At 53.3% G+C, this 13,238-nt stretch overlaps 1 long non-coding RNA gene across 1 annotated transcript; it reads right to left on the bottom strand.

Moving 5' to 3' along the window:
• Positions 1 to 6,621: 6,621 nt before the first annotated feature.
• On the bottom strand, positions 6,622 to 12,028 carry LOC129647393 (uncharacterized). Its single transcript, XR_008712297.1, has 3 exons — positions 11,681 to 12,028; positions 10,926 to 11,119; positions 6,622 to 6,936 (listed from the first exon to the last, which is right to left on the bottom strand). It is a non-coding gene; the product is annotated as an uncharacterized LOC129647393 (long non-coding RNA).
• Positions 12,029 to 13,238: the final 1,210 nt, after the last annotated feature.

Raw genomic sequence — 13,238 nt, forward strand, 5'->3', positions numbered from 1 at the left:
ACACACCATCCTTCTCTCGGGTCAACCACACCTGTCAACCTCGGGCTCCACAGGTGACCCGCCAACCAGGCAAGGGCCTGGGAGGGCGTGTCCTCCTCCGGGCCCTGTGGTGTGGGGGCTGCACGGAGGCTGGAAACCCTTTTCCGACCCCAGCCACTTCCCACCTTCAAGGAGGGACCTCTGGGGAGCCTGGCTGTGTGCCCACTGTCCCCCCCCAGCACCCCCCACCCTGAGTGGTCCTCGAGATGTGAAGACAGTTAGCACCTGCTCTGCGCTCCCAGGAAGACCCCCCATCTGTCTGCCAGGGGACCCCCTCCAGGGAGGCTTCCCCAGATGAGCCTGCCTGTTGGGCATTTGCGGTCAGGAGCCACATGGAGCCCAGGGCGTCCCTCCAGGGCAGGGAGTGAGAAATCGCCTGCAGGTTATAGTGCGATGCTGGGAGGGGAGAGGGCAGAGGGGGGTCGGGGCCTGAAGCGGGTGCAGGGCAGACCCGCCAGAGGCCTGGGCTCCACGGCTCTTAATGGGAAAATGAGATATTTCCCCGGCAATTTCTTTTAAGTGACTATTGAAATTAATGCCTCATTCCAGCATCACATCTTTGTTTGAACATTTGCCTCTCAGAGGGAGCAAAAAAAAAAAAGGAGGGGAAAAAAAAAAACAAACCCGAAAGGAGCACAGCGAAGCTGCTGGAATGGCTGAGGACGGGGGTGGGGGCGGTGGGCCGGGGCCGCTGGGCCAGAAGCAGGCTCTGGGGTTCCATCAGCACCACGCGAGACACACAGGGGGCCCGGGCTGAGGTTCCTCTTGGCCATCAGAACCGCGTGGTCCAAGCCTCGGCTGGGAGGCTTGGACCCTGGATGCGGCCTCTCACTGGCTCTGTGGCCGCGTTCCAGGCCTCAGTTTCCCACGGGTGGGCTCACTGGGCGGTCAGGGCCCACGGTGATTTAACAGCTACAGTGTTTGGGTGCGTCCTAGGTGTTGGGCCTGGTCCTGCGTGGGGTGGGGGGGCTCCGTGGCTGGAGGCCCTGAGCTGGGGTGCTGGGGAGGGCTCTGAGCCCCAGTTTGAAGGGTGGGACTGGTACCCAAGTTTGTCGTGAGAATTTCTCTGAGCTGATTCACAGGCCTGCCTGGCTTCACTTGAAGCCGGATAATATTTGTATTTGACTCCTAAAACTGTTGTCGTTCAGTTGCTCAGTCGTGTCTGACTCCTTGTGACCCCATGGACTGCAGCACACCAGATTCCCCTGTCCTCCACCATCTCCCGGAGCTTGCTCACAGTCATGTCCATTGAGTCGGTGATGCCATCCAACCATCTCATCCTCTGTCATCCCCTTCTCCTCCCGCCTTCAATCTTGCCCAGCATGGGGGTCTTTTCAAATGAGTCAACTCTTCCCATCAGGTGGCCAAAGTATTGGAGTTTCAGCTTCAGCATCAGTCTTTCCAATGAATATTCAGGGTTGATTTACTCTAGGATGGACTGGTTTGGATTGGACCGTAAGTACCCTTCACATGGACCACCCCCCTTCCTTGTGCGCCTTGAATCACCTCCTGAGAGGAGACCCCTCCCACCGGTTCGTGGCCCACTTGCTCCCTGGGGGCTGGGATGTGGGGAGCCCCCCTCCCAGGGAGGCTGCTGGTTGGTGAAGGGCGGGCTTTGCTGGCTGCAGTGGTGATCTCCTGAGCTTGTTGTCCCTGTGGTTTTAATGACACTTCCCCGGGCTGTGTGCCTCCAGGAAGAGCCGAGCCCCTGGTCCCACCTGCTCTGTTGGTGGCCCTTGCTGGAGCCGCTTCCTAACCCAGGCCCACTGGGTGGGGTTGGCAAAGAGGCCAGTTTTCCTGAGCAGAGAAACAGGCCCTGGGTGATCAGAGCTGTGTGGACAGCAGGGGCCAAGTGGGCCCCCGGCAGGGGGAAGCCTGTCCACTTGGGAGGAGGTGGGGCTGGGGGTGGGGGTCTCCAGTCTCCAAGGGTCCTGGGCTAGCAGGCTCTGAGCTCCATCTCCCAGATCCGTGAGGGGACAAGTCAGGACCACCCGGACCAAACCGCGGACTGTGCAACGCTGGGCCAGTCACTGAGCGTCTCTGGGCTTGTTTTGGTGAAATGAGCAGCAGATGCCTCTGAGGTTCTGGCCATTTGAGCTGAATCTCTGTGACTCCTGCTGGGATCCCGCGGGAGTTTTCCCTCCAAGGATGAGGCAGGCATGCCAAGTGCAGAAAGTGGTCATGGGGTTGGCGGGGGCGGGGGAGCCCTGGGCACAGAGATCACGCACGGGTGTTCACGCTCCCCCAAGACTTGCCAGTTTGCTGTTTCCATGACAACACCGGGCACTGGGGGGTTGGGGTCAGCGTGCTCCCCCGGGGTCTGGACGAGCAAGCCTGGCAGAAATTCCAGCTCGAGGCTGAAGCGAAGGATTTGGGGTGAGCTGAGGGCCAGCAGCTCGTTCCCTGAAGCTGAGCTGTGATCACATCCCCGGGCAGGATCAAGCCTCCCCCAGTTCATTCCAGGTGGCTTTACGTCTGCAGAGGCGGTGCTGTGACCGGCAGGGCGGACACTCTGGACAGCCGGGCTGTGCCGTGGACCCTGCCATCAGGCTGCCCAGGAAATGTGGACGGCCAGCGTGGGCTGTGACCCGGGTAGCATCTGCGGGCCGGGCACCCAGAGCAGACCCTCCCCGGGGACTGCACCGGCCGGCTGCCTGCTCCACCCACTGCAGAGAGCCAACCCAAGCTCTGGGGCTCCCTCTCTCTCCGGCAGAGAGAGAACAAGCAGGCCTGGAGCTTGGCGAACCGCTCTTGGGCCCCCAGGGATCTGGGGAGAGACGGGGCCTCCAGCAGGTGCAGGCGTGTCCCGAGAGTCGTCCCAGGCCCTGGGGTGGAGGGGATGAGAACAGAGCTCCCCACGGGTGGCGGGCCGGCTGCAGTCTGTCATTACTTGCACAAGGAAGGGAGCCAGTCAGGGCAAGGAAAACCCCAGAGCCAGGCTTCTCTCAGAAACAGCAGGCAGGGTGCTGATGCTGGAGGCCGGCTGGATCCGGAGGCCAGCGCATCACGTCACAGGGTGAGGCCTTTTGAGTGACGCTTCTCAGTTTCCTCCTGGGCGTGGCTGAGGGAGCATGTGGAGGTGATTCCAGGCACATGATAAATGCTCGCTTCCTACAGGATGGGCACCAGTCTCAGAACTTGTTCCATGACAGAGTCAGAGGAATAAGGAATCCATTACAACTCAGCACTGTGTCTTCTGAAGAATCTTCTGGTCAGCTGGGCATGGAGGAAGGGGTGGGGTGGAGAGGAAGGAGAGTGTGAAACCCAGCCGGAGGGCATGCCATGGACATGCCATCTTGTATCACGGATGATACGAGAAGCACAGGATCCAAGGCCCCCAAACAGCAGTGCTCCCTGAATCCCAGCTCATTCCCTGTCCAGCAGGGACAGTGAATAAATGAACACAGGGTGGGAGGAACGACACTCGAAGCAACTGCACAGCCGGGGTGCATTTCACTCTGGATGAAACGTGATTCTAGAAAGTTCCGTGCGACATGGAAATTTTATAAATTGAATCATACCCCAAGAAAGGTTTTTGGTTTTTTTTGTTGAAGTTTAATAAAGAACTTCCCAAGTGGTGCAGTGGTAAAGAATCCACCTGCCAAGGCAGGAGATGCAAGAGATTTAGGTTCAATCCCTGGGTCAGGAAGATCCCCTGGGGAAGGAAATGGCAACCCACTCCAGTGTTCTTGCCTAGGGAATCCCATGGACAGAAGAGCCTGGCAGGCTACAGTCCACAGGGTCACAGAGAGTCAGACATGACTGAGCACACGCATATACATTCTGAAGAGTTCATATATCACAAGCTGAGCACACCTATGAAGACCCCTCCCTATGAACCCTCCATTCACTTATCCCCTTAGGACAACCTCTGTCCCAACTTCTAGGAACATAGGTTGATGTGGCCAGGTTTCACTTTATTTGGAGGGATTCGTATAATTTATACTTTTTGTCTGCCTTCTTTGGCTTGCCTTGTGTTTGTAAATTTCATCCCTGTCGTTGCATGTAGCTGTGGGTTAATTTTCATTACTGTGGAACACTCCATCGTGCGGCTATATCACTGTGTGTAATGAGCAGGTTTATTCTACAGCGAACGGCGCTCATCGGCACATCGTAACCTGTGTGTCAGCGGACATACGCGTGCGTTTCTGTTGGGTGGCACCTTGAGTCAGAGGTTATGCGTATTTTCAGTTTTAAATGTGCTGTCAGTTTCTGCAGAGGCTACACCAACTCCCCAGCTCACGAGCAGTGAACGCGAATCTCAGCTGCTCTGTGTCTCCATCAGCACTTGCTATTCCCTGTGCCTTTCGTTTTAGTCATGCTGGTGGGTGTCTGTTGATATTAGATTATGGTTTTAATTTGTATTTGCATGATGACTAATGCAATGGAGCATACTTTTCTATGTTATCAGCCACTTAGATAAACTTTTAAAGAAAAAGCTTGATCAAATGTTTTGTTCATTTTTGTTCGGATGTCTGTTCTATTACTGATTTGTAACAGCGCTATGAGAACAATTCTTTTGAAAATGGGAGAATTCTTTTGTGGTATGAGTAGTGTTTGACTCTACATTTAGGAATCTGAATATCAGATTTTCTCAGAAGTCACACAAGTACTTACAAATTTCAACAGGGAGGTCAATCTAAGCGTGGGGAAATTCAGCGACAAACTTTCCCAGCTACAAAGCCTCCTCTTGAAACATCATAAGACAGTTGCTTTTCCTCCAGTTCATTTCATGCTAGTTTGCCAAGTGGGGACAGGCATGGTCATCCGTTAGGGGCTGGAATGAAGAGGACAGTGGGCTAGTGGACAGAGGAAAAGGACACAGTGGGGTGACCAAGGAGGATGCGAGGTCCTGAGGTGCTGGGATGTGTAACCAGGTGAGACAACACACTCAAAAAGAACACCTGGGATGAAGCTTCATCTGAGAAATGAAGACGGGTGGAGGCCTCCTGAGTTAGATGGGCAGGTGCCTGGAGAGTCAGTGTCAGCCCAGCCAAGAGAAATGCTTTTGCTTAATTTGGGGACAAACCAAGGAGCCAAAACATGGAAAAAAATATCTCTGGCAGCAACCACGCCCCTCCCCGGCCCAGATTGGCACAGGTGTGCCACTGGGCAGCTTTAAGGCCCTGCTCCTGTATTTCTAGGTGTGTGAAGCACATGGACCCACACTCACCCCAAGGCCCCATGTCAGAGGATGGCCACCAGCTCTGCCCCACCAGCCCCCTGCGTGTGCAGCAGGTCCTGCAGCCTCTGGACACTGCGTGAATGGACTTGCTCCTTTCACTTCCACTTTACACAGCGCAAAATAGGCACGTCTGTCCTTTGTTGAATTGAAATGAAGGCCAGGAAAATTTTTCTTGGTTTTTATTCTTTTCACTCATAAACCTATACTGAGCACCTATGCTATGCCAGGCATCCTGCCTGAAGACAAAGTTTTACCCTCAAAAATCTCACAGTATTGTGGGAGAAATAAACAGTAAACAATTAACGTCAGGATAAAGTAGTGGTTGTGAGACAGAGGTTTCCGGGGTGTTAACAAGGAAGGGGTCCTACCCAGTGGCTGAGGAGGGGATCATCGGGGCGAGAAACCTCGGGAAGGTCTTCCTGGAGGAGTTGCTGCCTGTGAGTCTATTTCTTTCCATCATTTGCAAAGGGGATATATTTGAGAAAAGTCAGGAGTTCACAAAACCCCTCCCTGCATCAGAACAGAAGGGAAAGATTTCCAATTTCCTATCCTATTTAAATACCCCATGCTGTTATACCTAGGGTTCTTGTGACTTATTTTAATAAACCCTTTTCCCCATTTTGAACATGAACTCAGTGAAAGTTAATTAAAATGGTGTAAAATGTGACCTTGTGTGAATTAATCAATGTTAGAAAAAATGAGCCTATTTTCTCTTCCTTCCTGTTCCTTACCTATGGAAACCCAAGGAAACATTCATCGTCTGTGTACACAGCATTGTCAGGACTCACAGTTTTCAACATCCTTCTCCTGCTCACAACCACAGGAATGGACAGCTGGGTGACCAGGTGCGGACTGGAGGGCCTGTGGTCTTGTAATTCAGCAGAGACTCCGTTTACCAGGTGGGGGTAAGACGAGTGGACCCCTGAGTAAGGGAAGTGGGCGGGCATTCATTACAGATGAGGGTTGGGCGTGTAAGCTAACAGTCTATCCCAAAGCCCACTGAGCCAGAGGCTGAGAGAGTCAGAAGCTCACACGTGCTCTTCTGGATGGAGTCTTTGACATCAGCTGAATCTATTGAGGTGCAGATGGGCGCAAGTGACAGAAACCCTGATTCGCCATCATCTCAGCAGCAAAGCGGTTTATCATCTCACATAGTGAGTCCAGACGGACAGCCGCTCTGGGGTTGGTTAACGCACCAGCTCACCAATGTCTCAACGACCCAGGTTATTTCCATCTTTCTACTCTGCCATCCAAAATATTTTGGCTTATCCTCATTGATTGTTCTCCTGATGGACCCAAGAAGACTGCTTTGAGGAACACTTTTAGGAAGACTATTTTAGGAACAATACACAGACTCCAAACCCAAAGGCTTCCTCGGCGGATTCCCTGCTCAGGTCCATTGGCCAAAACGGCACCCCACACCCAAGCCTAAGCCAATCATTTGTCAGGACAGATCCTTCCAACACATTGGCCTTCCAGCCAAGGCCATGGACTCTCACCCCTGGTAAAGGCGATGGTCTAGATTTCCCCAGAGGACTTGAATGAGGATGAACAAGATCAGATTCTGTTACTAAGGCAAAACAGAAGGCCACCAAGGTGTCCATGCAGAACAAGAGGTTCCTGCTTTCCTCTGCCTGGAGCTGAGGGCGCAGACTTGGGGTTCAGGGTTTGCCCCTTTGAGCTCATTTCTTCTTTTCAGGAGCAGGTAGGCACTGGAGTCACAAGAGACAAACGAGTGTAGTCAGTCGTGTCCGACTCTATCCAGTCCATGGAATTCTCCAGAGCAGAATACTAGCGTGGCTAGCCTTTCCCTTCTCCAGGGGATCTTCCCAATCCAGAGATCAAACCCAGGTCTCCCACATTGCAGGCAGATTCTTTATCATCTGAGCCACAAGGGAGGCCCAGGAATATTGGAGTGGGTAGCCTTTCCCTTCTCCAGGGGATCTTCCCGACCCAGGAATTGAACCGGGCTCTCCTGCATTGCAGGCAGATTCTTTACCAACTGAGCTATCAGGGAAACCCAGTGTATAATGAAGAAACAGCTTTATGAGAGTGAGAACACTGGGGACCAGACCCAATATGAGCAGGTGGGGGAAGCCCTTAGCAAGATTGTGGAGTGCCCAGAACTCAGCTTCTGATGCCGGGGGGCCTACCTGTTCTGTGTCCTCCATCCCCAACCCAGATTCCACCCAAGGGACCCAGGGAATCCTTCTCCCCTCTGTCCCATCAATGCCTGCAAGCGGGAAAGCATCAAAGCCCACACTAAGCTTTACATAACAATGAGCCCCTGAGAGGCCTAAAAACAGACTTGAGTCCCAGCTCTGCTGTTTGCTAACTGCTGAGCCATTTTGAGCCTCAATTTTCTCACCTACAAAATGAAAACAGTGATAACTACCCAACGGGCTGCTGCCTCTGTGGTCATCACTGTTCATTGTAAGAGGGCAAGCTAACCGCTAACAAATTGAACATCCCCATGCCTGCAATGCAGGAGACCGCCTGCAAGAAGGAGATGCAGATTCAGTCTCTGAGCTGGAAAGATCCCCTAGACAAGGAAATGCAACCCACTCCAGTATTCTTGCCTGGAAAATCCCTTGAACAGAGGAGACTGGGGTAGCAAGAGTTGGTCATGACTTAGCAACTAAAACAGCGCCACCACCTCTCCTTAATAAACATTTATTTCTCACCAACACAAAGTCCAATGGAGATGATTCTGGTCAGCCAGCTCTCCTGCGACCCAAGGACTCAAGGATTCCTCAGGGCCTTCCATTCTGTGGCACCAGGATCTTCAAGATCCAGGGGATCTTCCCAACCGAGGGATCAAACCCAGGTCTCCCACGTTGCAGGCGGATTCTTTACCAGCTGAGCCACAAGGGAAGCCCAAGAATACTGGGGTGGGTAGCCTATCCCTTCTCCAGTGGGTCTTCCCGACCCAGGAATCGAACTGGGGTCTTCTGCCTTGCAGGTGGATTCTTTACCAGCTGAGCTATCAAGGAAGCCTGAAGGTATCTAAGGGAACGTCGTATCTGCTTTTACCATCTAGACCCAGACGCAAATTCCTTGCAGTGAACTAGGACCTTCTGGGATCCGAGGGAGCTGGGATAGAAAACTGCTGTGTGCCAGGAAGAGGAAACGCACGTGCTGGGCATCAGGCCGGTCCCAGACACACCGCTGCCCCTGTCGTTGCAGTTATCAGTAGCAGTTACTGGAAGGTGGTCATTTCTAGAGTAACTATGGCCCGGGATGGTTCACTGATGGTCCCCGTCATGACCCCAGGGAGCCAGCTCTAGGAGATGATGACCCTTAAAGGCTGGTTTGGGGTGTCAAAAGATCAGACCCCACTACTGATGGAACGGTGAGATATGGTGGCTTCTAACTTCTCCGAGGTACCAAGCACAGTCAAGGACACAGCGGGTGTCTGGAGGCAGGAAGCACCTGGGATGCTCCTCCATCTGAGACAGCCCTTCACTCCCGACAGGCAGGTGGGCTCCTGCCCCACCCTCGGGCGGGTGAGCCGGTCACCTGCGGGCCCAGGGCCGTGCTGTCTGCACCTTCCCCCGCCTCCGTCTCTGTTTCATGCTTCCCCTCCCCCGCCCGATGGGTCACCGTCACCCCCACCCCCTCCTCATCTCAGGTCAGCTTCTGGGGAACCACTTGAAATTTCAGGTAAACTGGAGCAGCAGAATCTCCAGAATCCCAGGCCCTGTTGAATTAAGTAGCCAAGAGGGGCCTTGGGGTACATCAGTATTCACCTCCACCTCAGTTTTCACATTCACAAATCAAAACGTTACAGACGCAGACTTTGGTGTGAAATATAATCCCTGAGCCGTGCAGGGACTCAGAGAAGTTCACGGCATCTCATCAGCACACACTTGGCCTTTAAAGGGTTCCGAGAGCGGGGCTCAGCCCATGGGCAGCCAGGTTCTCTGAAAACGAAATATGAATCAGCAGAGAGGGCCCCTGTCAGCTGAGTTAGACTTGCTTTTCTCAGCAAGTCTATCACATTGTGGATGGGGAGCTGCTGGATTGAAGAATAGGAATTTCCCAGGATCTGTGCTCAGATCACACTGTCTGCCCAGGGGGGTGTCTCAGCGCTACGCTGACCACACGGAGCCCTTCCTCTGTCTTCTGCCTCAATGTACTGTCTCCCTGGCTTTGCCTGGGTCTGCCCTTGCTTATGAACTCCTGATTGCCCCCAAATGTGGAGGTCTCTTCACTGAGGACCACAGAGCAGGTGTGTACATGGCTGTAGCTCCAGTCACCTGGGGGGCTTCTGTGGCAGGGAGCAAGTCTGTTTGTGACCTCAATGGGGACCCCGTTCTCAACACTGCACTTAAGGCGTCCTTATTTCAATAAACAATTCTTGAATAATGTGTTGCTTACACTTCTGCATGAGACTGCATGTAAAGAAAGGATTCTTAGCTAAACCCAGTTTGGAAACAACTGCAAGAAAGGGCGCCGTATCAAACGAGGAGCAAAGGATGCTCCTGGTGCTTCTACTCAGATTCCGTGGGGCAGAGGAACGGTCGAGGTTTCCTTCAGACCTGCCCGCGCCTGCAGGAAGCAGCCGGCCGCTGTCCTGGGCTGACGCTGCAGCCTGGCTTCACCTCGAGGACAGGGAGCTCATTTTCCCTCTGAACTCACAGCCTGCTGCCAGCAGGGATGGGGTGGGAGGGGCACCTGCAGAAGCTGCTGCAGGACCGTTTGGGCATCAGAGGAGGCCATTCCATTATTCCCTGAGTCCTGGGGGCTCAGCAGGTAGGAGGCAGACAACCGGAGGGCAGGCGGGTGGCTGGACCCCTTTGGAGTCGCCCCGCCCACTCCATCAGCACTGCCATGTCATCTGCACCCATCTGCCCGCTCTTGGCCAGTGGCCGCAGTTGGTACAGGACCATCCAGAAAAGAGGATGCTGTGACTCTGAGGAGGAGGGGCGCCGGGATCACCGCTAACCTCCCCCCCTCCTCTTGCAGGTAAATGAGCTGGTCAGGAGCGGAGATGATGCCCAAGGTCATGCCAATCACAGGGCACTCCCTGGCCCTGGGCCAGCTGCCCTCTCCTTGCTTCCTCCTCTCTCTCCCCCAACTCCTTGTGGCCCCATCTGCATTCCACCTTCTCTGACCACTTCAGTCCCGACCGCAGCTGCAGGGATACCCAACACACTAGCAACTCCCATGCCTGTACCCTTCTCCCCTACCATGAGATGTGCTTAACCCGGCTGGGGGCCTGGTGGCCTCTGACCATGTGGCCATTGCCTGACTGAAACTCTCTGTGACATCAAGTAGGAGCTGCAGTCTGGAGGCCAGGGGTGGGCCTGGCCGGGGCACCTACAGCAGCCTGGACTTGCTGACCCTCTGCGCAGACACTGGCATCAGTAACTCCCAGGGTGAGGGTGAGGCAGGTCCTTGTCCCACAAGCCTGATCTCAGACGCCAGACCTGCTTCCCTGGGATAAGAACACTTTAGAGGCCCCTGGGCACTGTGTGGGTTTCATCTGACAAGCTTGAGGGCTGACTTTTGTCTCCAGCTTCTCCTGCCTTCCTCCTCGGTGCCACCTCCCTCCCCCATCCCCCCAACTCCCCTCGCCCAGAGCGAAGTTGTCGTTCCCTTCTTTCGAGCCACCACCGTACCTGGTATGACTTACGCCCTTATATCCTGCAGCTGTATTGCAGCAACCTGCTTAGTTCTCTGCCCCAGGTTTTCTCACCTGAGACACTTTGAAGGCAGAACCTATCTTCTCACCCAAGGATGCTGGTGCTGAGAAGGGCCTCGGTCACTGCGGGCTGACTGGGATTCTGGGGACCTGGGATCCACATCAGGGTGCAAAGGGCAGGCTGGGAGGCAGAGTGAGGCTTCCCCCTCCAGCTGGGACCACGGGTGACCAGGGCAGCTGCTGATTTCCTGTGGCATCAAAACCCTCAATTAACCAATTAATTGAGTTAACCCTCAATTAACTGATAAGAAGACCTCAGGGTGCGTATGAGAGGACCCTGGAGCGTGCCTGACAAGCTGGATTTCTGGAGTGACCCGTCCAGTAGGAGCGTTTTCTAGAGCCTGTCTGTGGAACGCTGAGTCCCCACGCTCTGGGAATAATAAAAGGTTCTGAGACCATCCAAGCGTAAGAAAGGCATATCCCTGTGAAGCTTCACAGTGCCTTTTGGTGTATTAAAAGCTCCGAGTGATGCTACAGTAAGAAATGTGAGTTGTAAAACTATAAAACCAAAACCTAAATAATATGAAAGCAATCCCTCCCCTGACCCAGAAGTCAAGTGAGTGCCTGGAAGCTGAGCCTTCTGTCCTCACAAACAACACTGCACTCCGTCCACCCATCTGGGCTCAAGTCAGTCCCTCTCCTCTGTAATTTTGTTTATGCCCACTTTCAATTTCTAAAAAAATAAGAAAAGAAATAGTTTGAGCCCCAGAAAGACAGCCGGCCAATGAAATGCCGAGCCGGAGCATTACCGCATCAGCGAGGCCGCTCATTGGCTGGCTGGGCCTGAGGAGATGGCTGCAGCTGCCTGGCCCCGCCCCTCAGCCCCAGCCTCCCGCGGCTTCAGCGAGGACCAGGGGTGCTGGAAAGGTCGCGATGCCCTTGGCCGTGGGCCCCCATAGCCTGTCAGCCTGGCCATCGTCAGCTGGCAGCTGCCGCTTGCAAGCCAGTGGCAGAGAGAGCCTGCCTTCCAGCCCTGGCCTCACATCACAGACTCCTGGCTTGTCATGCTGTCACGGTGGTTTTTCAGGCTCACCCTGGGGCAAGGGTGCTGCGATTTCTTCCTTGAGCGGATTAACCCTCCCTTCAAAGGTAGCGCTTTCCTCTATGCAGTCCAGGATGACAGTAAGCTCCTCCTAATTCTCAGTAACTCATTCGTGTTGGCACCCATCATCTGGCACTTGTTGCGGATGTGGCATTGTGGTGCAGTGCGACATGCATTCCTGCTTTCTACCATTATACACCACCTTCTGATTTTTGCCGGGAACACGTATTCTGGAATAAAGACTACCTTCCTGGTTCCCTTACAGCAAGAGATGAGTAAGCTCTGGCCAATAGGAAGTTCAGCTTCAGCTTCAAGAAAGTATTCGTAAAGGGAAGTGTACTCTGTTATGTACCTTCCACTCTGGCTGGCTAGAATGGAGATGTGATATCTGGAACTCAAGCAGCCAGCTTGACCCATGAGGTAGCACACTTGGATTAGGGAATAGTAAAATGAAAGACCCTGATGCTCGGAGGGATTGGGGGCAGGAGGAGAAGGGGACGACAGAGGATGACATGGCTGGATGGCATCATTGACTCGATGGACATGCATTTGGGTGAACTCCGGGAGTTGGTGATGGACAGGGAGGCCTGGCGTGCTGTGATTCATGGGGTCACAAAGAGTCGGACACAACTGAGCGACTGAACTGAACTGAACTGAACTGAAGATGAAAGAAGCCCGGTCCCTGATGATTTTGGAAACCAGGTATCAGTCCTGGATTGCCTCCTCTGGACAAACGTTTTTATATGTTATTGGGTAACTTTGGAGTTTATGATTGTGTTAATCAGGGCTCTCCAGAGAAATAGAACTAATAGGGTATGTATGTATCTGTAAAGAGATATTTGTTGTAAAGAATTATCTCACACAATTGTGAAGACTGAAAAATCTGAAATCTGCAGATCTAGGAAAGAGCTGATGCTGCAGCTCAAGTCCAAAGCCAGTCTGGAGGCAGAAATCCCGCATCTTCAGGGCGCCACACTCAATCTCTTCTCATACAGACCTCAACTGATTGGACGAGGTCCACCCACATAATGGAGGGTATTATGTTTTGCTCACAGCCCACTGGTTTAAATTTTATCTGCATCTAAAAAATACCTTCATAGCAGTGTCCACGTTGTTGTTTGACCCCACAGTGGGTACCATGGCATTTATGGGCGGAATTGTGTCCCCTCTAAACTTTTACATTGAACTCTTAGCCCTCTGTACCTCAGAATATGATGGCATTTGATGATAGTATCTTTAAAGAGGTAATGAAGTTAAAATGAGCT

Source organism: Bubalus kerabau, chromosome 3 (assembly GCF_029407905.1).
Source record: "Bubalus kerabau isolate K-KA32 ecotype Philippines breed swamp buffalo chromosome 3, PCC_UOA_SB_1v2, whole genome shotgun sequence".
Classification (NCBI taxonomy): domain Eukaryota; kingdom Metazoa; phylum Chordata; class Mammalia; order Artiodactyla; family Bovidae; genus Bubalus; species Bubalus kerabau.